Source organism: Orcinus orca, chromosome 17, assembly GCF_937001465.1.
Source record: "Orcinus orca chromosome 17, mOrcOrc1.1, whole genome shotgun sequence".
NCBI classification, from domain to species: domain Eukaryota; kingdom Metazoa; phylum Chordata; class Mammalia; order Artiodactyla; family Delphinidae; genus Orcinus; species Orcinus orca.
This window is the reverse complement of record NC_064575.1, coordinates 74,922,669-74,950,197: the sequence shown is the minus strand read 5'-3', so window position 1 is coordinate 74,950,197 and position 27,529 is coordinate 74,922,669. Positions and strand designations below refer to the sequence as shown.

The 27,529-nt window shown below is 40.9% G+C and overlaps 1 long non-coding RNA gene across 2 annotated transcripts; it reads right to left on the bottom strand.

Moving 5' to 3' along the window:
• Position 1: 1 nt before the first annotated feature.
• Positions 2-16,686, bottom strand: LOC125961640 (uncharacterized). 2 transcript variants are annotated; one of them, XR_007472618.1, is made up of 3 exons: positions 16,576-16,686; positions 14,160-14,213; positions 2-3,664 (listed from the first exon to the last, which is right to left on the bottom strand). It is a non-coding gene; the product is annotated as an uncharacterized LOC125961640 (long non-coding RNA). The 2 variants fall into 2 exon arrangements; XR_007472619.1 differs by lacking the exon at positions 2-3,664 and adding an exon at positions 12,777-12,902.
• Positions 16,687-27,529: the final 10,843 nt, after the last annotated feature.

Genomic DNA, 27,529 nt, shown 5'->3' with positions numbered 1-27,529 from the left:
CTCCCCTTTGGTGACCATGAGTTTGTTTTCTATGTCTGTGAGTCTGTTTCTGCTTTGTAAATAAGTTCATTTGCATCATTTTTTTAGACTCCACATATCAGTGATATCATATGATACTTTTCTTTCTCTGTCTGACTGACTTCACTAGGATGATAATCTCTAGGTCCATCCATGTTGCTGCAGATCTGCCTATTCTTTTAATACACAAGAAAACAGACTCAGAGAGGATACATAACCCACCCAAAGTCATGCAGTCAAAAAATGGTAATCAGGACCCAAATTCAGGTCTGACTCTGATATCCAACTCAAGTACATACAGTGCCATTTCCATTGGGGCTAACAAATGGAGATCACGTGTCTGCTATGCATGAGACTCCAACAAGGAAGCTACAGGGATTTAATCCCTTTTAGGGAGGGGATCTTCCTTTCTTATTTTCTACCTGCTATGCCCAACTCTTTGGCTGGCTTTGTAATTCTCATGAAATCAGATTGTATGGTTTTAGTGTTTCCCAAATATCTGGGGAGACTACTACTAATGGTATGAGATTTTGAGAAAGTTACTCTTTTTAAAATTCTCTTTCTATCCTTCTGGAGAGAGTCTCAGTTTGGTGTTGTTCCTAAAACCTTTCCAACATTTGCTCCATTCTTTCTACAGGAAGAAAGAAGAGGGTTCAGGAACAGGGCGAACCGTGTTATCTACCTCGAATTGAATAACATTGTTATAGCCACATAGTATTTTCTATTTAGGGTAACTGACACTGATTTTCCATTTATGGAAATGGTATAGTTTCTTTGTACAGTAAATTAAAACAAAAGTGACTCAATTAAATATATGAAGTCAATGCTAGTATGTGCAGGTCACAGACCCGTCAAAATTGTAAAGGTGTTTCAGAAATGTCTGAAGGTTGGGAAACACTGATCCAGGCTTGTATTGTCCTTTTAGGGCAGAGATCAGGATGCCAGTGAGAAGTCTCTTGTTCGCTCACTGCTCAGACTCACACTGGAGCAAGATCTGCTCTGGGCTTTGGGAACGTGGGTGATAACTTCTGTTCTATCATGGCCACATGACTTTGGGCAAGTCACTCACCTTCTCAGAGCTTCTATTTCTGCTGAATGATGTTGATCTCTGGAGTCCTTCAGTAGTTCCAAACTTTGATATCCCCCCTTCCCTTGCACTTTGATCTCAAGACTTCTAATGAAAGGCTTCGTGCTCCAAGCTTGCAGGCTGGTCGTGGGAAGGAGGGTGATTGGGCAGTGGGACACTTACCACTGATTCAGCCTCATCAGCATTTTTTCTTGCCTTAGTGACTGGTTCAGTCGCCACACAGAATGGGTTGGGGGGCAGCTCTTTTGAATTAATATGCCACTGACTCCTTCAGGTCTTGGTGTGAGACTTAACGCTTCGGAGAGTTACTTTACTTACGATGGCTCTCCACTTAATGTCCGGTTTTAGTTTACTGATAGCTTCAGCTCTATTAGTTGTTTCCCAAATACAGGAACTATGGTGGCCCTATTTGTCCTGAAAATGGATGTTAATTGTGAATATTATTTGGTAACTTACAAATTCTTTTTAGTAGTTTAGCAAGGTTCTCTAGAAAAGTTAATTATATATTTCTAGTCTCAGACCTGCAGTTGCCATAATGCCGTATATTACCTTGGCCTTAGAGAGCAGGAGCCTGCAAACATTTTCTCTAAAGGGCACGATGGTCAATATTTTAGGCTTTGCAGACCATATGGTCTCTGTTGCACTACTTGATTCAAGTACGGTAGTGTGGAAGCAGCCGTAGACACTATGTAAATCAATGAGCATGGCAGCGTTCTAATAAAACTCTACCAAATCAGGTGGCATGCTGGATTTGGCCCATGGGCCATAGTTTGCCAGCCCCTGCTCTAGAATGTATTTACTTTTCTACCCTTTCCTCTATGACACATGTATACACACACATGCACTCACACCCTCAGTGACTCTGTTTAGGAAGCAAGATAGCCTAGTGGTGAAGGAGGACTTGGACTGGTACCAGACCATCCTGGGTACTCGACCCAATGTTCTATGAACCATAAAATGAATTAAAAATATGCATGCCTTTCAGGACTCTTAGAAGAATTAAATGAGATACAGGTGAAACATACCTGATAAAAGGCAAGTACTCAGCAAACATTATCTACCCAACTGCAGTCCCCACTGCACTCTCCCAGCGTAATATGAAGCCAGAATGGTGGTCTCTTCTTCCCTTTGTTGCATTCACCAGGTCCTTGCAGAACAGCCCCTTCCACTCCCACAAGAGCCTGGGTCGTACAGATGCCATCACCTTGGGTGCAGCGTGTGGTTGTTCTTGGCTTTCTGGCCAACTGGGCTCCTCTGAGTCTTGGGCGTGGAGAAAATCAAGGAGCCTCTTCCAGGAATTCAGTGCAAAAGAATTTCTAGGCAGACTGCCTAAAACTACACTGTGTTCTTAGAAAGCAGCTGTTGTATCTATTAAGAGCTGACTATGTGAGACCATTGGCAGGAGCCTTTCTTTGAGGACTGACCCTGAGACTTAAGGCTCCAGAGACTGTGGATGACCATATCACCACCATCTCCATGACCAAAGACCCACACCACCACCAAAACAATCCTGGGATGGTGGCGTGCTCCAGAGCTCTGACAATTGTCCTGACAACTTCTACCTGCTCCCTAAAGACTGGAGACCTATCAGCTCTGCCCAATCTGAGAATGAAATCCAGTCCCAGACAGGATTTCAGCAGGTGGCATAGTCTTCCTTCCTCGGTTCTATCACAAAAGGCCCCTGGGTAAGCCAAGCTGAGTTCCATTCCCACCTTGCTCTGTTTGTACCAGACCTTCACCAAGCTCACTATCTTGGCATCTTTGGAAGTTAGAGTTGACAAGAACTTTGAAAATACCTTAGTCTAACTCCTTTGTTTCCTACACAGGAGGCTGAGATCAAGGGAGGTTTTGACACTTGCCTAAAACTGTGCTGCTCTAATGCTAGCACCAGGGCTCCAAACTTCCCAGTTTGGGGCCATTGTCACAGTGAGATATTTGAATTGTTACTTGAGAGACTTATAAGGACTTACGTATTGAATAACTTAGAAGGAGTGTTTCTCCTCTCTTATTTCATAATCCAAATGATCTGCCAGCCCCTACAGCTGTATATATTTATGTACATATATATACACAGGGAGAGAGAGAATTTATATTATTCATTAGTTTACTAGTTATCCATTTTATAATGTTGAGGGCCTTCTATGTTTCCAGTGCTGTAATTAGGATCCTTGTATTGTGTGTGTGCATGTGTGTGTGCATGTGTGTGCATGTGTGTGTGTGTGTGCCCTATGCATGTGTGTTGGGGAGAGTGTGACACAATACCAAGCAATTCAGTTTTCAGGAATTTAGAGTCTCATGGTTTCTGTAGGTTAGAAATTTGGGAAAGACTCAGCTGGACAGACCTCTTTTGTAGTCTCTCACTGGATTGTAGTCAGATGCTGGCTGGAGCCTCATTCTTCTGAAGTCTTAACTGGAAGATCTCCGTCCACGCTGGCACTCTCACAGGGCTGGCAAGTCGGTGCTGGTTGTTGGCCAGGCACCTTAGCGCCTCTCGCAAGTATGCTTGAGTGTCCTCATAGCATGGTGGCTGGCTTTTCCCAGAGGGAGCAATTCAAGAACCTAAGGCAGAAGACCCAAAGCCTTTTATGGGCTAACCTTGGGAGTCACATATTTTCACTTCTGCCATACTTTATTGGACCAACCATGATTCAATGCGGGAGGTGCTACAGAAGGACATGAACACCAGTAGGTGAGGGTCACTGGAGGCCATATTGTAGAATGGCCTCCATGTATTCTAAGTGGGAAACGTATGGATAACTATTATAACTCTCTGTGTTAAATACCATAAAAGAGGAAGTATAGAGTATAAGAGAACAAATAATAAGTATAACTAACTTTCTTATAGGGGTTGGAGGGCAGTGACAGTAGTGGTTCTGTTAAAGACTTTCTGGAAAAAATAATATTTAAGCTGAGGCATGGTGGCTGAGTAGTAATTGGACAGGCTGAGCATGTGGGGATATATTCCAGGTAGAGAGAAGAACGTTCTTTAGGTTGCAGCTTGAATGACACTTCCTCCAACACTCTAGTCCCAGGAGATGTAGGATCAAAAGAGAGTCCTGTACTTAAATAAGTTGGGAAAATACAGTATATTTCAGCTTTTGTGAAAGATCTACAGTTCTTACTGATACACTTAAGGTTTGAGAAATTTTGCACTATAGAAACCTTTTAACAGTTTTACCCTCAACTTGTAAGAATATGGGGAAATTTAATATTCTGGGGAGCAGATTTTGGGAAAAGTGTTTTTAGACAAACAGATCAGTGCTTTCAGTTGTCACCATATCCTTCTCAATAATTTCGAGGGCAAGGGGAGAAGCCATGCTTGTTTCCTTTAAGTTTTCTTACTTGAAGAGTAAGGAGCAGATAATTCATTCACTTGTATATTAGTGAACACTCTTGACTATACGAGTTGAAATCTGATTCAAATAGGCTTATGTCAAAAGTGGAAAATTATCAACCCACATAATGAAAGGATCAAGAGTAGATGTTCAAGCCCACCTGCATCAAGTTGTTCACATCAGATCATCAGGAATCTGCCTCGACCTTATTCTCAGCCAGAGTATCCCCAGTTGATGGCTAATAAGTCCACCAGCAGCCAGCAGCTCCAAGTTACCATATGCCAGCTGAGTAACCAGGGGCAAACGTGATGTCTGATTGTTCTAGGAAAAGGTTACGATGGATATTAACTGGCCTGGCATAGGTCATAGGCAAAGAGTATATATACAGTGTACACATTAGCTTGATCTGGGGCAGGTGACATCTTTTGGAGCCAAGAGGTGGAGGGTAACCCTATCAAAAACCACATGGATATAGAGAAGGAGGAAGAGGTGTTCTTCAAATGGTAGAGAGAATTCTTGGAAGAAGGGATCCAGGTAAATCAAAGCAAAATGTGTTCATTCCCACCTCCATTTATTAACTGATCACTTATTTAGTGTCAGTTTCTTGGCTATGCACAGAGAATGTGGAGATCGATGTGAATCCCTTCTTCAAAGGGCATGGAGTCATGGATACCAAAGCATCACCCAGGCTGGGTCACTCACTAGCTGATGACTTCATTTCTACACTCAGGCTTCCAATTCAAGAGTTCCAACTCATGCCTTAAAGAAGCTACAAATGGCCACCTGACTCACATAGACAAAATGACAAGGATCTTTCTTGTAGGTGCCAGGGGTCTCCTATAATTATAATGAAGTGTTCTAGTGAACGCTTTGCCAAAAGCAGAGGGAAAGGGCAATTCATTCATTCCGGACCAGTGGTACTCAACTCTCTCTAGTAACACACTCATTTAGGGAGATTCAAAAATACAAGTGCCGGGGTCCTTCCTTCTTAGATTTTGATTTAATTGGCCTGAGGCGAGGTCACTGGGCATTGGACTTTTTAAGTCTCTGAGGCCATTGCAGTGTGCAGCCAGGATGGAGAACCACTGCTCTAAATAGACATTGAGCTGCTTAAGAGCTGTTTGAAGGTGTGTTTTACTCACCAATGCCTCCTTAGCACCTAGAACAGTGCCTGGCATATAGTAAGTGCTCAAGAATTGTTTGTTAAATGAATGAATGAATGAGAGGCTTATGCAAGCAAGACTTGGTGACAAACCTTGGCTTTCCATTTCCTCTTACACACCATGCATCCTGATAATCAACGGGCAAGTTTTCTTTGAAGGGAATAACATACCTCCAAAGTGCAGGTATCTTGTGAATTCTCACAGTAAAGTGGTGAGGAAGGTTTTTCCCTTTTCCGCACTTAACTAACAGGGCACTCAATCAGAGAGCACACAAATGATTTGCCTCAGGGCCTCAGAGAGAATAATGATAGGTTTGTGGGGTCTCTGATGAAATTATTGGTAAGCTGATGGAAAGAGATTAAGGTTGCAATTTGGAAGCGTAAAAGGTTAATATAGACTAGATGCTTTGGACCTGAATTTGACTTCTGGGACAGTTGACCAGTGCTAACTCCAGTTCAGAATTGTTATTTATGTTGATGCTGTCTGAGGCCCCTGTCAGGACCAGTCAGCTGCCCCTACCCCAACCATTTCTCAGGAGCATCCAGTGAGATGCAAGTTATTCCAGTGTTTTCCAGATTGACAGAGGGCACTGTATCAACAGTCCTGATCTCATGAACTGTTGGGTTCCGAATTAGGATTTTGTTGCATTATTCCCGAGAGGATGGCTGTGTGCCCCAGGACCAATAGGCACAGCAAAATGTGCTGGTCCCCAAACTGAGAGGAGGGATGCTTCTCTTAGCCCTTCTCTGCTGGACCACTTAGGTCCTTGGTGATTAACTCTCCCTTCCCAGGGCACTTTTTCTCATGGACTCCGGAGCTAAACTTCCTGGTTTTTGCCCAGCCCCATTCCTAGCTATCTGACCTTTGGCAGCTCATTGTACCTCTCTCAGTCTCAGTTTTCTCATCTGTCAAATGGGGATAAAATAGTACCTATTTTATAGGACCGTTATGAGGATTAAATAAATACTTCTACACACACACACAAAATGAATATCTATTTTAAGATACCTATGTTGAATGTTTTATTCTAAGATATATGTACATCTTAGAATAAGGTGGGCACATTGTAGGTGTCAGGAAATCTTAGCTGTGTTATTGTTGATTTTTGTACCCAACATATAGGCCAGCATAACATTCATGGAGCTCAATTCTGTTCTCCCCTCCATGCCTTATCCTAAAAAAGTCCCCTTGGCGAACTTAGCACACATCTGCTACCCCTGTCTTTTTGGCTGCAAAGCCATGAATGGAGGTCTCTGGAGCTGTACGCACTGATGTGGCCGTTCATGGTGGCTCTGCTCCCGATCACCCTTTGTAAGCTGAAGTCTCACGCTGTTCCCCAGAGAAAATCTTTCTTAGCTCTGATGACTGGATTGCAACTTGACTGCACTTGCCATTGCTCCTGAGGGCTGGGGTCTCTACCCAGGCTCTCCCTCCAGCTGCTGCCTCTGTGTCCATCAGTCCCATCCCAGTGAATTGTCTCCTCTTTGTGTCCACTCTCCCTTCACTCCCAGCGCTTTACCAACAGCAGTGCTTTGAAGAATTACTTGTAAGTGCCTGTCTTCACAGCCAGCCATAAGTTCCGTGAGGGTAGAGACTATTCCCGTCTTTTCAGTTCATATTTCCCTTGCCAAGCTCAGTGCATGGCACACGACAGATCTAAGTTTACATTTATTAACCTTCTGATGGGGGCTGTGCTTAATCCTGACTCTGCACTGACTATCACAGTCAGAAAGAGGGAAGGGCAAGAAGAGTAGTTAAAATTAGAGAAATTTGAAGTCATATGCAATCATGCTACTAATCTTTCATGCAGTCATTCAAATTGAGTCTCATGGATCTTTCCTGAGCTAGGGATCTACAGGAAGCAGTAATGACTCTGAGAACTTGTTCTTAGTCACCTGAGGGCCCTCAGTATCCAAAGGTTTAATAACTCAGAGAGGTTCCAAAGCTTTCCCAAGTCTTGAGGACTTTCCTTTCCCTTCCAGATTCACGGTGTCTCTTGTCATCTAGCGATCCCTGGCTGTAACGCATTCCTAGCTCCGGGTTACCACCTGTATGGAGTGTATGTTCATTCCTCCATCTTGATCTGATTTCCATCATCAGCTCATGTGTGCTGCACCTCTGACCCTCATTCATACCTGCTAATACCTTCTTGTTTAAGACTCTAAAGTTGGCTTCCATTCCTGGCCATACTGCTCCTCGCTACATGCTCAAATCCTTTCCTCCATGGCAGCTTGGCACCTGCTTTAAAGAGGAGACTGCAAGAGGATGGCTACTTAACTCAAAGGAATGTTCCTGGTATTCGGGAATACTTAAGATCCAACTCTGAGGTTCTGTATCAGAAGAGTGAAAAATAGACACTTGTCACCTCAATACACTACTCATAGCAAGCCCTTGAAAAGTCATTTAAAAATGGTGTAATAGTGTACAGTTTTCAAACACCTACACATTTTTTTTCCATTTGGTCCACACGTGTAGTAGGCATTTACAGTCCCATATCACGGCTGAAGACGGAGTCCCAGAGACACTGACTGATTTATTTAAAGTCAACAGAAGTAGAAAGTGATGAAACCTCAGCATCAGAGCACAGAGCTTCTGTTTCCAAAGTTCATTCTCTAACGTTGTTTACATGGCAACATTTGAAGAGAAGGGAGGAAAAAGATAATTCGGGAGGGGAGAGAGTGGTCCCCTTTATGACTTTGCTAAAATGTAAGAAAATCCTTACAATATTGTATAGTTTCCCAAGAATTGACACCACATAATTTCTACATTTAAATGTGGGGGAAAAGTCTTCATAACCAGAGGCCAAGAAAGCTTGCTTACAGAAAAAATTTCTTCTTTAATTATGCTGTTACCAAAAAAAAAAAGCATATATTATTACACTTTTACCTATATTGGCAATTAAGATCGTAATCTGGATGACTACTAGAGCTTGTAATGAGATTATATCCCCTTTTCAAAGTGATCCAGTAGTGTAATAATGAACGTTTCAGTTCTACTTAGTATGCTCTTGGCCTTGGGGGGGAGGTGCTAAAAGGCATTGAAAGGCATCATATATGTACGTATCTCTTTCCAATTCAGTTGTTCCAGATTTGGAAACTTTTACTGTCTCTTTTTTCTTTTTCTTTTTTTGTTAGTGTATTCCTGAAAGGAAGTACTATAATTTTTAAAAATAATCACCGGAACCAGTAGAGAAATGTGTTCCCCTTTGATGCCTGGGGAGGTGCTTGCTAAATTCTCTCAGTACCATTATGATGAAAGGTTTCTTTGTTACTATTATTGTCCAGGTTTATTTTAATCTTTTTAGCATGTCAAATATTATTTTTTATTTTTTTAACCTAAAGATGTCCAATTGTTATAAAAATAGACTGGTCTCAAAGCTTCATTGACATTGCTCTTTTGTCTGGAAACCACCTCTCATTTTATGCTTGAATTTCCTATACAGTGTCCATGATAAGGATTCTTTGGCGGGCAAATGACAATAAACCTGTCTCAAACTGGCTGGCTAAAGATCAAAAAAGGTTTTTTCTTTTTAGATACAGAGGTGAACTCTTGGGATACAACCAGTCTGAGGGGTAGCTATACACGGGGTTCTCTTGAAAAAGGTCTTTGGATTTTTCTCTCTCCCTCTTCTTCTCTCTCTCCCCTCCCTCTCTTTCTTTCTCTCCCTCTCTCTTAACCTCTCTCTCTCTCTGAATCTCTAATCTCTCTTTCCTTTGTCTCAATCTCTCCTTCCCTTTCTCTCTGTCTCTCTCTCCTCCCCTCCACTTGGCTTTCCTGTGTGTTGCATTCATTTCCGGGCCACTTTCCCTAGGTTGTAGCTGGCTGGCCCCCGGGGTACCTCCACACTTATTTTCTGTCTTCCACAATAGCTGTTCCACAGGAAGAGTGCAAATCTTCCTTATGATTCCTGCACAGATTCTGATGAGGACCCTTATATGCCTGGTTTGGAGTATGTGCTCACTTGATGGCCACTTTTCTTTTCTTTTCTTTTTTTCTGACATCTTAGCTGGAGTATAACTGCCTTACAGTGCTGTGTTAGTTTCCGCTGCACAACAAAGCGAATCAGCCATACGCACACACACATATCCCCATATCCCCTCCCTCCTGTGTCTCCCTCCCACCTCCCCATCCCACCCCTGCAGGTGGTCACAGAGCACTGAGTTGATCTCCCTGTGCTATGCGGCTGCTTCCCACTGATGAGGTTCACAGCCATTTCTGAGACTCTCCACGGTGCAGACTTGGACCGCGGACCACCCTTGGAGCGGGAGTGTGGAGCATCTCACCTGAATCCCATGGACAAGAGGCAGAAGGGGTGTTTCTCCAAAGACAAGCAGGACGCTACCAGAAGAAGTGGGATGAGGGGGGCAGTCAACCTCTATAGATGTCCTCTAGGCTAGCCACCCAGTGTCACCCTGGTTGCTGTCTTGATGAGCTCACCACCTCGTGCAGAACACTCATGGTAGTTTTTGGATAGCAATGCATCTCAGAAAATTCTTCCTGCCATGCAAGAAAATGTTTCTTAACTTCCAATCCTGGTCCTAGAGTTAACCTTTGGTACCACACAAAACATACCCCACACGTTTTTCACAGGATAAAGTCCTTTATACATGGAAACAACAGGCTTACCTCCCCGAAGTCTTCTTCCTGAAGCCAAACTTCCCATGTTATCTCATCCATTTCTCACGTTTTAAGCTAGGGTTATCCTGGATGTCTTTCTCTCCCCTTCCTCTGTCATATTTATCCAATCACCGATTTCTCATGATTCTACCTTCCAACTGGTTCTTAACACATCCCTCCCCTCCATTTCCGTTACCACTGCTTTAGTTCACGATCTCACCACTTCTGCCATCAGGGTCATCTTTCTAAAACATAACTCTACGGAGGCCCAGAACAGAACTCCTAACTCAGGAGTCACCCCTTTATACATTTTTGTTTGTTTGTTTGTTTTGTTTTGTTTTGTTTTTTGTACGCGGGCCTCTCACTGTTGTGGCCTCTCCCGTTGTGGAGCACAGGTTCCGGATGCGCAGACTCAGCGGCCATGGCTCAGAGGCCTAGCCGCTCCGCGGCATGTGGGATCCTCCCAGACCAGGGCTCGAACCCGCGTCCCCTGCATCAGCAGGCGGACTCTCAACCACTGCGCCATCAGGGAAGCCCACCCCTTTATACTTTTTATTTTGTGATTCCCTAAACCTCATACAACACAGACCTGCTATTCAAAATAACCCTTTATGTTTTGTGATACTGTTAACACATTTGCTCCCTTCACCAGAATGTCAATTTCTAAAAAGAAGGGTCAACGTCCCATTTAGCTCTGTGTCCACATGCATGGGCCATAGCAGGTGTCCAGTTACGCTTCTTGGATTATTGGAGAATGGAGTGGACCCCATCCTGACTGCTCTCCTTTGCCCCCGTTACTCTTGAAATGAGATTACCAGAACTGAATCCAGTATTCCCTGGTGTGCTCTGATGAGTATAGCACAAAATACAATGATCACCTCCCTCTTTCTGGATTCTTTGCTTTTACTAAAGTAACTAGAGATCAAATTAGTGTTTATGTCAGAATCATCATGTAGTTGCCTTATACTGAGATATTTCTATGCTCATGACTAAGGTTTTTTTCCTTCCTCCTTGTGTACTCCAACTTTCACACTTTTTTTGCATGGCTGATCCCTAGTTGTTTCAGACTAGTTTCTAGAACGTACTATCTTATTTTTAGGGGAAAAAATGAGACTGAGGGAGAAAAGAAATTTTAACTTTGGAAGTAGATTGTTTTCCATAACTAGTAACTTTGTCTGTCTCTGTCAAGGGGTCTTCACTGATTTTATGGTATTTTTTATTTAAATCCACTTCCTTCTTGTTCTATAACAGTTGTTCCCAACTGTGTTCATGTGTGGTGGGGATAGGGGAGAATTTTCTCTCCCAGGGAACATTTGGAAATGTTTGAGGACAGTTCTGATTGTCACAATATGTGTGTGGGTATGTGTGTGTGCGTGTGTGTGTGTGGGGGTGCTATTGGCATCTTGTGGCCATCATAGAGTTCTATGACAGCAGTATGCACCAATTCTTACGATAACTCAGCAAAAGGTACCTAACACAGCCAGGAATGTTAGGAAGGATGCTTGCAGAAAGTGGTATTTGAACTGAATCTTGGCAAGGGGAAGAAGGAGCAAGACAAGATTTTGGAAAGAGAAAATTGTACCATCAGAGATGAGGAGAAACGGGTTGCAGAAGGCAGTTAGCACTTCCTGGACCCTTAAAGGCTTGAGCAGAAGCTTGGTTCAAAGACAGGCCATTCCCTGGCTCATCCGTGCCCCTGGGGAATCTGGATCCCTTTGCATATGTGAGTTCTAGGGGAGCACACTCCCATTACTCTTTAGAGCGTTCAAGATTCTCAGGAACTTTCTCTTTTTGTCCATCAGATTCAGTCAGTGGTTACCTAACACCTTCTATGAGCCAGACATTTTGCTAGTTATGTTACATCCATTACTTCACTGGCCTTCCATAACAACCCTCTGAGCTATATCTTGGATTAGAGATAGCCAGGTATCCTCCAATTTCCATTCTCCATTTTCATACAGAGGTAAAGCCTCCCATCCTGTCCAGAATAACACTAAATTTTCCAGCCTCCCTTGCAGATGTATGTGGCCACATGACTAAGTTCTGGCCAATGGGATGTGAGCTGGAGTACTGTCTAGAAGCTTCCTTAATAGAGATCTGGTGTAGATGCTTTACTTCTTTTTCTTTATGCACTTATTTCCATTGGATTGAATGTGGGTTTGAAGGCTGGTGTTGGAGCAGCCTTTTTAGACTATGAGGCCATCTTGGAATTAGAGGCTCATTGCATGGAAACAAAAAGAGATAGAATGAACCTAGGCTTGGAAATTTCTGTGGAGCTGAGCTGCCATCAGTCTTCAACTGTCTACCTCTGGATCTTTTACAAATTAGAGAAACAAACTTCTGTCTTGTAGAGACCACTCTTCTTTTTGTGTCTCTGTCACTTTCAGCTGAACTGATCATCTTCATTTTACAGAGGAGAAAAGTGAAGCTCAGGGAAATCAAAGTATCTGTCAACAATGACCATAATAATAAATGTTTCAGACATAGGTATTCTGATTTTAAGACCAAGGCTCTTGTCACTATTGCAGACTGTTTCACTTGCTGTGATTTTTTTTTCCTATTCTGCTTTAATTAAATTATGATTGACCCAGAAGTCCTTTAATGTTGATCTGATTTAACTCTAATTTTCAGAAAATGGCTCTTGGGTTTCTTTACTTCAGAAATCAAGGCACTGAAAGATTACTAGGACAATAGGATAAAGAACATTCATTAGGCACCATGACAGTAAATTTCACTATCTTCATTTTGTAGTACAATCTATTGTTTATCCAATCATCTCTTAATTAATTAGCAATTAAGGTTACTAAGAATGTGAAGATGCCCATTAATAAAGCTTGGCAAATTACTCTCATGGTCTGAGGAAAGTTGAATTTCAGTCATCTCTTTTTTTTTCAGTCAAAATCAGTTACTTTTCCCATTATAATTTGCTGTTCATTTTTGCCAGTAATACTCAATATGGCAAATAACTTTGACAAAGAGCTTGACCCATGTCTTTGTCCTATAGCTTACATCATGAGCTTCCTTGATGACCTTGAGTCATACGCTAATCTGAATTGCTAGTTCAGATGACACCCAAAATAACTGGGTAGTCAAATGAGATAAATTATTTTATCCTATCTTAGGACAAAATCATATTTGCATAGAATAATAAGGACCTAAGAGTTTGCTCTCCCCAATGTCCTCACTTTGGAGAAATACAAAACAACAAACAAAAGACACAAAGAAAGAAAATCAGAGTGTGTCAAATATTTTAAATGGCTGGCCACCCAAATTGGCCTCTATTTTAGTTAAATTGCATAGACATAACCCTGCTTTCCATTTTATTTAAATAAGCTCTAAAATGCAGTCGCCACAGGCTAAGGGAAGCAATGCACCACGGGAAATGAGATTAAAGTGTGTTCCATGAGATCTCAGCAGGGGTCCTTATGCAAAATATATTGACCAAAGCACAGATCTTTCCTCTCAACCCTCTTTGATCAGCCATGTGGACTCTGACCCAGTTAGACTGTGTTAGTCATGATCCAATTTCAGACTAGACAAGCTAGAGTCTTCTTTGACATTCTCGTTCCTCATCTTCTTGTCCCAAGAGCAAGCCTTTCTCAGTGTCTTGGCTTATATGACTTTCTCCAAATGGAAACACTTCCACACTTGCCCAATCCAAATCTGACTCTTACTCTGAGGGTCTCTCAGATGAAATAAATGGAAAGTAGGTGGCTGTGTAATTCTAAACTTTTGCTCACTTTTTTGGCTCTGGGCATGGTCAGACAGAATGTGCCTGCTGATACTGGACAAGGATTCTGTGGCTAGAGTGGAATTACAATGCCATCGACACAGACTGGCTAGAAGGTGAGATAAATATCAGTTGGTTATTTACTCTGTAAAATTTAGAGGTCCGGGGTTTATTAATATTTGAGGGTATTTCTGCCCTCTATCTCTTACCTTAATGCCAGTCTGTTTGAGATTCTCAGGTTGATCTCCTTGTATTTGTGATTCCTAAAAAGAGAATGTACACACCCATTAGAATGCCAAAAATCCCAAACACTGACAACACCAAATGCTGATGAGGATGTAGAGCAACAGGAACTCTCATTCATCACTGTTGAGAGTGTCAATTGGTACAGCCACATTGGAAGACAGTTGTGCAGTTTCTTGTAAAGCTAAACATACTCCTACTATGCAATCCAGCAATTTTGCTCCTTGGTATTTACACAAAAGAGTTGAAAATATATGTCCATACAAAACCTGAAGAAGGATGTTTACAGCAGCTTTATTCATTATTGCCAAGACTCGGAAGCAAATAAGAAGTCCTTCAACATGTAGATGGATAGACTGTGATACCTCCAGATAATGGAACATTATTCAGTACTATCGAGAGATGAGCTACCAAGGCACAGAAATACATGGGTGTGTGTGGGGGGACTTTAAATGCATATTGCTAAGTGAAAGAAGCCAATCTGAAAAGGCTACATGCTGAATGATTCTAACTATATGACATTCTGGAGAAGGCAAAATTATGAAGACAGTAAAAAGATCAATGATTACTAAGAGTTGGGGGGAAGGAAGGATGAATACGTGGAACACAGAGGAAACTTAGGGCAGTGAAACTATTCCGTGTGATACTGTAATGATGGAATACATGTCATTATACATTTTCCAAAACAATGAAAGTGCAATACTAAGAGTGAACCTTAGTGTAAACTATGGACTTTGGGTGAGAAAGATGTGTCACTGTAAGTTCATAGATTGTAACAATGTACCCCTCTGGTGTGGGAAGTTGATAAGGAGGAGGACGTGGGTGTGTTGGGCTGGAGTATATGGGAGCCTTCTGTACTTTTCACTTAATTTTGCTGTGAACCTAAAACTCCTCAAAAAAAATTTTTTTTTTAAAAAGAGAGGAAATTAACATTTTTGTACCTACAATGTTTCAGGTATTGTGGTGGACACTTTGCACACACTACCTCATTGATCCTTTCAAAAGCCTTGAGTAGCAGATTAAGGATTTTAGGCTCAGAAAATTTAAGTGATTTTTTTCAAGGTCATAGAAAAAATAAGCAACAGAAAAGAGATATGAATGCATGACTGTCAGGCTCCATTCAATCATCGTAGCCCCTCAAACCATGAAGCTTGAAAAAAACATCCCTCATCTTCCACTCTGCTCCCCACCAGTAAGAGTCTGCTTCACTACATGACAAGGTGGATCCATGGTCCATTGTGACTCACAAACAGCAGCCGGAAACTGGTACCTGAGAAGTCTTATAAAAATCAGTCTGGCTTTTTCCCTTCCTCATGATTGCACCCAGGATAATTATAACAGCCCTTTGTCTGTGGAAATTGACATCAAAGGTCCTGACAAAGAGTATCTCTGGTGGGAACTATGATTATCCTCATTTTATGACTGGAGAAACTGAGGAATGGATTTGCTAAGTGGATTGCCCAAGGTCAGCTGGTGAGTCAGGGAACTGAGTCGACATCTGTTGGACTCCCAGGCTACATGCAAGCCATAATCCTGCTCTTGGCTCCAAACATCTGCCGTGTTCATTAGACTCATATTACCATTCCCTGGGTAGAAATTAAGGGATTAAATGTAGCCAGATGACAGCATCTGTATCGCTGTGAGGCCCATAGGAAAGAAAACTCTGTCTCTCTGCAAAACAGGTCACCAGACCTACTGTTTTGCTTAAGATTCTGGAGTAGGGATTGTGGGAATGAAATCACACCAACTCAAGAAATCCTCAACCACAATCATCAGTGGCCATTTTTCTCCTCCAGAGGGGGTCAGCTTTCTGGACATGTAGGAACCCAAGACCACCTTGCTTTTGACCAACACTTTGCTTTTGAAGCACACCAAGGTACACACCACCGTGTAGAGAGGAAGAGGCAGAAACTTCAATGTGTTGGAAGATGGAGCTGGCTTTGTAATCTTCATTCACGATCTGGAGTTGTGTTTGAGAGAGGGCAGTATGACTTGCCCTGCGTGGAATTTGCATATCTGAACATTAATGAAGCATGTATATGTTGAGTGGTTTAATGTGTTAGTTAATGCGGAATTCTAGAGTTTTGGTCACAAGACAGGTTATACGACAGAAGCTTGTCTTTAAGACTCAAAGCTATATAAAATACATTTGCTAGGATTCTGTTCCCAGCTGGGGAGGGAGACTGCCAGGCAAATAAATCTCACTGTGCAGAGAAACTAGCCTCCTGTAGTCCTGGGCCAAGGAGTGAGAACAAGGCTGTCATAGTCAACCCATGAAGTCTGGAGACTTAAATGTCTCCTTGAAAGGGAGCTGGAAAAGGCTAGTCTGAATCCATCTAGATATGAGATCCCAGGTGGCAATTAACTCTTTTTGTTACTTACTAGTTAGATGCTATTTCACTCTGCCTGCAAAATTCTCCTCATCCCTCAAATGTCATCTTCTCTGAAGTCTTTGTTTTAAGGTGGAATTAAATTCTCCCTCTCCCATGCCCCTTTCAGCACTTTGTTATTTCCACAGTTGTGGTACCTGTCACAGTCCTGCATTGCCTGTTTATGACATCTCTGTCTCCATCGTAAGACTGTGAGCTCCTTACATAGCACACCCCATTTAGACTAGAGCATATGGAATCAATAAATCTGTGTGGTATTGACTTGGCCAAACAAAAACCACGTGGGAGATCCCTGGTGCTGTCTTAGGTTCTCACCCAGCTCTGGTTCTACTCTGATCTCTGCCCATCTTCTATTTGGATTTTCCTGTCACTTGTATCTTTAAGGGTCTGTACAAGTACCCAGTGGCATATGCTAATTCTGTAATTGGGGAGAGTTCCAGCAAGTGACTATTTATATAAATGTGTGAAGCCACAGTATACCTGTGCAGTATCCTGAGCTAGCACAGTGGGGCCGTGTTATCTCATGGCCTGAAAAAGTGAGGTGTGTTTTAGGACATGGAGAGACAGCATCTCCAGACAGGAGCTGCTGGATGCAGCCAGCACTTAACCCAATGCGTTCACTTCACTGTCTCCTCCTTCTGGTCTCTTGCTGCCTGGTAGCCAGATGGCAAGAGATCCATTGATGCAGCCCACACAGGAAAACCTAATGGGCTGAGAACAGGTAGAGAAGGAGGTTGAGTGGAGGTGAAAGGGCACACAGGAGATACCAGCACATCATCTAACCACAGGTAGTCTCACCTATGACCCCTCTCCTGAGCCTACACTCTGGGGAATAATGGCAAGAATTCATAGTGGAGTGAGTTAGATAGACTTAGTCAAGACATGCATCCTTAGACACTTCACTCGAGACTGTCTCAGAGCCTCAGTTTCCTCCTCTGTAAAATGGGGATGGATATAAGTGTCTCATAGGGTAAGTGTGAAGACTGTATGAGAAAATATATGTAAAATGCCCAGGACAGTGGCTGGCACACAATGGGTATTCACAATTCATCGATTATTCCACATATGACTTATTCCGCCCCTTCCTTCTTTTCTTCGTTATAAGTCATTCTGCAATGAATATTTCTGTGCAGATTTCCCCTTATATTTTGGATTTTATTGTATTGCATAGTGGATTTTATTCTAAAGAAAGAGTTGTACAATAGGACTTGCTAGGAATATAGACAAGCATCTACAGCACTGCATCCTCCCTCCATTTCCCCCTCCTATTTCCTAAGACAAGGATATGACCTCACTGGAATTAGACACGGTGCTCAGTGTAAGTGTGAATCTGATCTTGCTTTGGAAGGCAGTAGGTTGCAACAATCTTTGTCATTTCTCCTTAGATATCATCTGCTGTTTTTCTTCCAAAGGGGAAAGGAACCACCCTAAAATTTTATTTTGAGACCCCAGAATTTAAGTGTACATGATTGCCCATTTAAATTGGTCTAAGCCAAAGATGTCACAAAAAAAGAAAACCACAGGCCAATATCACTGATGAACATAGATGCAAAAATACTCAACAAAATACTAGCAAACAGAATCCAACAGCACATTAAAAGGATCATACTCCATGATCAAGTGGGGTTTATCCCAGGAATGCAAGGATTCTTCAATATACGTTAATCAATCAATGTGATAAACCATATTAACAAGCTGAAGGAGAAAAACCATATCTCAATAGATGCAGAAAAAGCTTTCAACAGAATTCAACACCATTTATGATAAAACCCTCCAAAAAGTAGGCATAGAGGAAACTCACCTCAACATAATAAAGGCCACATATGACACACCCAGTCAACATCGTTCTCAATGGTGAAAAACTGAAAACATTTCTGCTAAGATCAGGAACACGACAAGGATGCCCACTCTCACCACTATTATTCAATATAGTTTTGGAAGTCCTAGCCATGGCAATCAGAGAAGAAAAAGAAATAAAAGGAATCCAAATCGGAAAAGAAGAAGTAAAACTGTCACTGTTTGCAGATGACATGATACTAAACATAGAGAATCCTAAAGATGCTACTGGAAAACTACTAGAGCTAATCAATGAATTTGGTAAAGTAGCAGGATACAAAATTAATGCACAGAAATCTCTTGCATTCCTATACACTAATGATGAAAAATCTGAAAGAGAAATTAAAGAAACATTCCCATTTACAACTGCAACAAAAAGAATAAAATACTTAGGAATAAACCTACTTAAGGAGACAAAAGACCTTTATGTAGAAAACTATGACACTGATGAAAGGAATTAAAGATGATACAAACAGATGGAGAGATATACCATGTTCTTGGATTGGAAGAATCAACATTGTGAAAATGACTACACTAGCCAAAGCAATCTACAGATTCAATGCAATCCCTATTAGACTACCAGTGGCATTTTTCACAGAACTAGAAAATAATTTTCACAATTTGTATGGAAACACAAAAGACCCACAATAGCCAAAGCAATCTTGAGAAAGAAAAACGGAGCTGGAGGAATCAGGCTCCCTGACTTCAGACTATACTATAAAGCTACAGTCATCAAGACAGTATGGTACTGGCACAAAAACAGAAATCTAGCTCAATGAAACAGGATAGAGAGTCCAGAGATAAACCCACCCACATATGGTCACCTTGTCTTTGATAAAGAAGGCAAGAATACACAATGGAGAAAGGACAGCCTCTTCAATAAGTGGTGCTGAGAATACTGGACAGCTACATGTAAAAGAATGAAATTAGAACACTCCCTAACACCATACACAAAAATAAGCTCAAAATGGATTAAAGACCTAAATGTAAGTCCAGAAACTATAAAACTCTTAGAGGAGGGCTTCCCTGGTGGCGCAGTGGTTGAGAGTCCAACTGCCGATGCAGGGGACACGGGTTCGTGCCCTGGTCCAGGAAGATCCCACATGCCACGGAGTGGCTGGGCCCATGAGCCATGGCCGCTGAGCCCGCGTGTCGGGAGCCTGTGCTCCACAACAAGAGAGTCCACAACAGTGAGAGGCCCGCGTACCGCAAAAAAAAAAAAAAAAAAAAAAAAAAAACTCTTAGAGGAAATCATAGGCAGAACACTCTATGACATAAATCACAGCAAGATCCTTTTTGACCCACCTCCTAGAGAAAGGGAAATAAAAATAAACAAACGGGACCTAATGAAACTTAAAAGCTTTTGTACAACAAAGGAAACCATAAACAAGATGAAAAGATAACCCTCAGAACGGGAGAAAATATTTGCAAATGAAGCAACTGACAAAGGATTAATCTCCAAAATTTACAAGCAGCTCATGCAGCTCAATATCAAAAAAATAAACAACCCAATCCAAAAATGGGCAGAAGACCTAAATAGACATTTCTCCAAAGAAGATATACAGATTGCCAACAAACACATGAAAGGATGCTCAACATCACTAATCATTAGAGAAATGCAAATCAAAACTACAATGAGGTATCACCTCACACCAGTAAGAATAGCCATCATCAAAAAGTCTACAAACAATAAATGCTGGAGAGGGTGTGGAGAAAAGGGAACACTCTTGCACTGCTGGTGGGAATGTAAATTGATACAGCCACTATGGAGAACATTATGGAGGTTCCTTAAAAAACTACAAATAGAACTACCATATGACCCAGCAATCCCACTACTGGGCATATACCCTGAGAAAACCATAATTCAAAAAGAGTCAAGTGCCACAATGGTCATTGCAGCTCTATTTACAATAGCCAGGACGTGGAAGTAACCTAAGTGTCCATCATCAGATGAATGGATAAAGAAGATGTGGCACATATATACAATGGAATATTACTCAGCCATAAAAAGAAGCGAAATTGAGTTATTTGAAATGAGGTGGATGGACCTAGAGTCTGTCATACCGAGTGAAGTAAGTCAGAAAGAGAAAAACAAATATCGTATGCTAACACATATATATGGACTCTATAAAAAAGGTTCTGAAGAACCTAGGTGCAGGACAGGAATAAAGACACAGACATAGAGAATGGACTTCAGGACACAGGGAGGAGGAAGGGTAAGCTGGGACGAGGTGAGAGAGTGGCATGGACATATATACACTACCAAACGTACAATAGATAGCTAGTGGGAAGCAGCCGCATGGCACAGGGAGATCAGCTTGGTGCTTTGTGACCACCTAGAGGGGTGGGATAGGGAGGGTGGGAGGGAGATGCAAGAGGGAGGGGATATGGGTATATATATATACATATAGCCGATTCACTTTGTTATACAGCAGAAAACTAACACACCATTGTAAAGCAATTATACTACAGTAAAGATGTTCAATATATAAATAAATAAAAAATAAATAACTTGGTCTAAGCTTTTTCGCTGTTTGCTTTTTTATATAATAAACCATTTGACACACACAAAACCTCATAGATCAGTGGGGCAGGTATTGTGTATGATGATACAGAGGGGCTGTTCCCTTCCATCGTTTGCCCAAAGTAACACAGTTGCTGACTTACAGTGTTTAGCCTAGCACTCACTTCTATTTCCCCTTCTCTGTGCTATGGCCGGCATATAAAACTGTTAGAAAATATTAACCTATGTCTAATAAATATAGAATTAAATGAGTTTACCCAGTATTGAAAAATCTGGCATATACCTAACTTCAGGGAGCACATAAATCATCTATAAACTGGTGATTCTTCCCTCTGAGGACTTGTTGTATATGGAAAGTACATTTCATTAGGTTCTCTAAAGCCCCATTTATCTCACAGCTTTCTACCAATCTAATGTCTCCCGGCTAATGACCCTGGTGCTGTGGTAATAGACATTGTGGAAATGTAGAGCGATAGAAAGAGGTAGATGAGTACACCGGTTTATACGGGGTAAGTTATACATTAGAATTGTCCTTTCTCTGTTTATTTGGAAGTTCATTTCTTTACGTGATTCACCTCTTAAATGCTGTTCCCATTTTAAGGCCATCTTTCACACGGCAGAATGTTTGGATGGTTTGGGGCAGAATGAATATTGGTAACAGGCTTATTCCTCTAAAACAGCGCTTTCCCTTTAGAACAGTGTGCTTTGAGGGGGTCATTACCAACATGTGAATTGAAATCCCCAGAACCTAGGGCAAAAGTGATTAGAGCTTATGTAGAATTCAGTAAAGAAGACATTAGGTACTTTAATCTAAAATAATGAATGTCAATGTGCTTATCTATTTTATTCTCTCTCGCTCTCCATTGCTTCCTCGCCAGCCACTCTTCCCCTGCATCCCTCCATCCTCTGCTCCATTTTTTTGTATGTTTATTTTTTATTCTGCTCCATTTTTATTTGACCAAATTTTTTAAAAATTTTATTCTTTATTTTTATTTTTTACAGTAGATCCTTTTTGGTTATCTATTTTAAATAATATTTGATCAAATTGCAGGCAAATGCAACAGCCTCTATTTTTCTTTGCTTATTTAGTTATTTAATTCATTAACACACATTTTTGAAATAATAAAGAACATTTGTGTATCGACCCTCCAGCTTAAGGAACACACCATGATTTCTTTAGAGGGTAGCTGCCACCCCTCTCCTATTGCACGCCTCTCCTTGCCCTGTGTTCACCGTTCCATTGTGTTTCTTGATGACGTGGCTGCCTACATGTAATTCCCTAATGATTTAATGCTTAGCTTTTTCTGTTTGAGGGTTTTAGTGACCAGAGTCATACTTTATACATTCTTCTGCAACTTGTTTCTCTTTCTTGTCATTGTGTTTTTTGAGATCCATCCGTAATCATGCACATAGCTGTAGTTTGTTTCTTGTTACTACCGTGTAGATTTCAGAGTGTGGCTAGACGACCATATATTGTGCTGGTGGTGGGCAGTTGGATGAGTTTCCATTTTTTGCTATGATGAGCAATACTGTGAAGAACATGCTTGAATGTGTGTCCTGGTGCGAAGTGCAATTCCTATCCAGTGGGGATTGCTAATCCTTCTCACCTCACGAAAATGATAATACTGGTAGTGGAGCACAGGGGGTAAATTAGAAATTAGGGATTAATGCTATATCCATGAATTTTATGTAGGGTATATAAATATGATAGGAAAAGTAAGTCAAAGGAAGTATTTTCAAAATTTTAATGAGGAACGTGAGCCTGTTTCCATAAATACAATTTCTTTTTATCAGGCTTTATGCCTGAAATAGTTATATATAATTTCCCATGAAATCTTTTAATGGCAGTCTCTTCAAATTCTTGATGGTCACTATATACAAGAAACTGCACAGGTAGGTGATACAAAATGAACAATATATTTTCAACTCTAAAATTTTACAACAGTGACAGGACCTAGTAACTATCTTACTGATCCCATTGCTTGTCACAATGCAAATAAGTTTCAAATCCTAATAACAGTTTCTTATCAAGTACTTCAAAATAATGGTGAACTCTAGTTTTAATGTATGTGGAGGTTCAGGATGAATGCACCAGTTAGGGTGCACGTGCAGCTGATCTGAGCTGGCTTGGGTACTACTGAGAAGGCACAGCAGATGCAAACAGACATGAGTATGTGATGTCTGTAAGGAATGGTTGGAGATGTGGAACCACCATTGGAAGCTGTTCCCAGTGGGACTTCATTCCCAGCCTTCCTTATTCCAGTCTCTGACAGCCAGTGGCCACATGTTGGCCACGTGTTGCTGGACAGTGGCCCTGAGGCACAGACCCTGTGTCCATGGTAGCATCTTTGTCCTTGCTAAGCATGTCTTTGTGGTGATCACCAGCTGTCACTTATCTGCTCTTGTGCAATATCTATAGGGATCTCTCAGAAGGAATATGGAGCACGCTACTGGAGGGGGGTGGGCTGGTGGGGGGAAATTTATGGCTACCCCAGGCCTCACCTGGTCACCACAAGGTCTCAGGATATCAGAATCTTGTAGTACATCCACTGGGAAGCTCTTTTCAACAACGTACCACCGATCATAGAGTTACTAAGGAGAAGAGAATGCACATGCTCAACTTTACTGTTTAATGCCAAAAAAAATTCCCAAATGGCCATAACAATGTGCCCTCCCAGCGGCAATGGGATAGAGGTTCCATTGCTCCGTAATTTCACCAACACTTGGTGTGGTACACCTTTTAAATTTTTGCCACTTTGTTACGTGTGAAATGGTAACTTGTGGGTTTTATTTGCATTTCCTTGATGAAAATTTCCCTCAACCAAAGAGACTGAGTGTCTTAGGTTTTTGGATCGTTTCTTGGTCTTCTTCTGTGCAATGCTTATTTTGAATTTTTTCTCATTTTCTGTTTGGTCATTCATCTTTTAAAAAATTTTGATTGAAGGAAACATTTATATCCACTAGATACAAAGCCTTTATTGGTTTGTTTCAAAAATCTTCAGCCAGATTAAAGCTTTTTCCTTTTTTTTTATTGAGTCTTTCAATGAACAAAATTCTTGATTTCAAGAGAGTGATATTTATCAATATTTCTTTTAAGGTCTGTGACATTTGTGTTCTGTTAAAAAATACTTCTTTAACCCCAAACTGCAAATATGTTCTCTCCTATTGCTTCTAAAAGCTTTATAGTTTGATTCTTTACATTTAAATCTTTATTCCACCAGAGCTGGTTTTTGGCTAGGGATCAAATATCATTTTAGTACTTATGAATAGCCATCATCACAGTATAATTTATTAAATAGTTTATCATGTCCCTGCTCACCTGCAATGACTATTCTTTGATAATGAAGTTTCTGCTTTTGTGAGTATGCCTATTCATAGGCCCTCTATTTTCTTCCTTTTTGTTAGTTTTCTTGTTTTTTGTTCATTTCTGCACCAGTACCATGCTTGCTTAATTAGTGTACCTTTATAATAATTCTTTTTTTTTTTTTTGCTCTACGTGGGCCTCTCACTGTTGTGGCCTCCCCCGCCGTGGAGCACAGGCTCCAGATGTGCAGGCCCAGTGGCCATGGCTCACGGGCCCAGTTGCTCCGCGGCATGTGGGATCTTCCCAGACCGGGGCACGAACCCGTGTCCCCTGCATCGGCAGGCGGACTCTTAACCACTGCGCCACCAGGGAAGCCCTATAATAATTATTGATGTCCAACAGGCAAAGTCCATAACTTTGTGCTACACCCTCAGGAGCGTCTTGGCTATTCTTGGACTTCTGCTTTTTCATACAAAATTTAGAATCAGTCAATCAAGTATATGAAGAAATGCTGTTAGGATTTTTGGTGAAATAACATTAATGCAATAGATCAGTTTGGGGAGAATTAACATCTGTAAGATATTGAGCGTCACTCAGAATATTTTATAGCTCACATTTATTTGGACTTTAATGACTTTCCATTAAGTTTTATAATATCCATAAATGGCATACACATTTTTGTTAATTATTGTATACATTACATTTTATAATGCTATTGTAAATATCTCTTTAGAATTATATTTTCTATCTCATTTTTACTGGTAAAAATTGATTTGCTCTTTTTCTGTGCCTTTCAGACTCTTTTTTGTTTATAATTCTGACCAAAATATTAACCTTTCCATAGTAAGGAATGATTTAATTTTAGTATTTCACATGTAAATAACAAATTTACGTCGTATTTTTTGGAGGATAGATGATAGGATGCTTTTTCTTTGATAAGCAACTGAGTATGTCCCTCCCAAATTAATATGTTGAAGCCCTATTGGAGATAGGGCTTTTAAGGAGATTATTAAGATCAAATGAGGTCAGAAGGGTGACCAATTCCAATAGGATTGGTGGCCATAGAAGAAGAGGAAGATCGATCTCTCTTTCTCTCTCCAAATGCATGTACCAAGGAAAGGCCGTATGAGCACACAGCAAGAAGGTGGTCATCTACAAGCCAGGAAGAGTGTCGTCACCAGAACCTGACCATGCTAGCACCCAGATCTCAGACTTCCAGCCTGCAGAATTGTAAGAAATAAATTTCTACTGTTTAGAAAGCCACTTAGTCTATGGTATTTTATTATAGCACCCAGAGCCAACTAAGACACTGATATCTTTAGATTTATGTTTATAATTTGGGTGTCCACTTGCAAATTGTCCTGTCTTTTATGTTTCATTTTTTTCTATCTTGAGTTTACTGTGATTGATTCAATTACTTTTCTTTTTCTCTTTCCATTTTTTCCTCTACTCATTTTGCAGTTATATGCTCTATGACTGTAATTTTAGTAGTCACCTAGCTCTTTTAAAACAAACGTGATGTTAACAAAGTCGCAATTTAGTATCTTTACTATACCCTAGAACAACATAAAAATATGTAACACTTTAATTCTGATAAATTCCCATCCAACTCCTTTGTCATAGCTGCACTGTGTCTTAATTCTATCTCATCCATCTCTACTCGGCTCTCCTCCTTCTCCTCCTTTTCTTTTGCTAGTATATAAATAATAGTGTGATGAACATTCCTACAGAGACATCTTTGTCTATGGCTCTAATGTTTCTGTATTGTAGATTTCTAGGAGTAGAATTATTGGGCCAGAAAGTAGAGATACTTTCAGGGCTTTTAATTGTACTGATAAGTGGCCTTTCAGAAAGCTTAACACATGTACATTCTGACCAACTGTGAATGGATTGCCTCATTTTGCCATACCCAAGCCATCATAGAATGCTATCAGTTTAAAAATCATTTCAATTTGATGGTGAATAGTGCTTTTAGTCAGCGTTTATGTTCATAGAACTGTGGGTTCGTTGAACATTGTTTTGTTCATATACTTTTGGGGATTTCAAATTCCTTTTCTCTGAGTTGTTCTTTCAATCCTTTGGCAATTTTACTGTTGCAGTCTTACCACTATGTACATACTTCCTCTACGTGAAAACTTGTTTTATGCAGGCTTGTATTCTTAATATCTACCTGTGTCATGTATTAAATTTCTTAACAAATTTATTTATCTAATCATTCAACAAAATGTCCTGAGCACCTATTAGATGCCAATCAGGGAATCTGGGGAAAATCTTGAATACTAATAGGATAACTATCTCCTCAAACACTTCTTCCAGTACACTAAGATTTTCAGGTTGCAGGGTTTTTATTTTTATTTTTTAAAGTATATCATATTTGATCAAGTTGGGAACCTGGGAACTCATCTTGTGCATCAAACTTCCAGGTGGAGGCCTAATTTCAATAGTAAGTGTAATATGCTGGGCACATGCTAAATACCGTGCTGTGCACTTAAAATATGTTACTTAACTTTATAACGTTGTATAAACATAAGAATTATTCTCCTCATTTTATAGATGAGGAAAGTGAGGCTTAAGAAAGTTTGGCAAGTAGGCTAAGGTCACACAGGAAGTGGGGCTTGAGATCTAGTTTTGGATCCCCGTCTATCTACCCGTAAGATCCACAATTTCCTATTTGAGGACGCAGCCTCTGAGTGGCAATGAGTCCTCCTTGGACTTCTGTGCATGTCAGATTGCAGCCTAGTTCTGTTCCCTCCTCCATGACACTTGGAGGTTTCAGGAACAAAAGTAGGAAATTGCCCTCCTTGGTCAAGTAGTCCCATTAGCAGAGGGGTTATTCAGGAAGAGAGTTTGGCATCGTCTCAGAAGACAACCTTCCCACAGCAATTCTTTCTATATTAATCACTTCCTAATCCCCTTTTTCTTAAGGTGAAGTAGATACCGCGGAGGTTTTGGGAAGTGAGAAAACAATACAAACACTGACCCATTGTGTAAGCCCACATCGGAAAATTATCTTTCTCTTTCCATTCTCTCCTGAATAACTTGATTATCTCTTCTTCTGCTTGACATATATTGGCTGCACATATCATGTTTGGAGAGGATCCAGGCTTGGGGAATGTGAGACATGGCACTGATGTAGGCATGGTTTTTTCTCATAGGCGGGTGTCCCAAGGTCAGAGGTCACATTAGGGGGATTATTCCAGGGTCTTTCATGTGCTATTATTCTTGTCTCTGGTCCAGTTGCTTTTCTGCATTGGCTGCAAGGCCCATGACTATGAGTGGTGA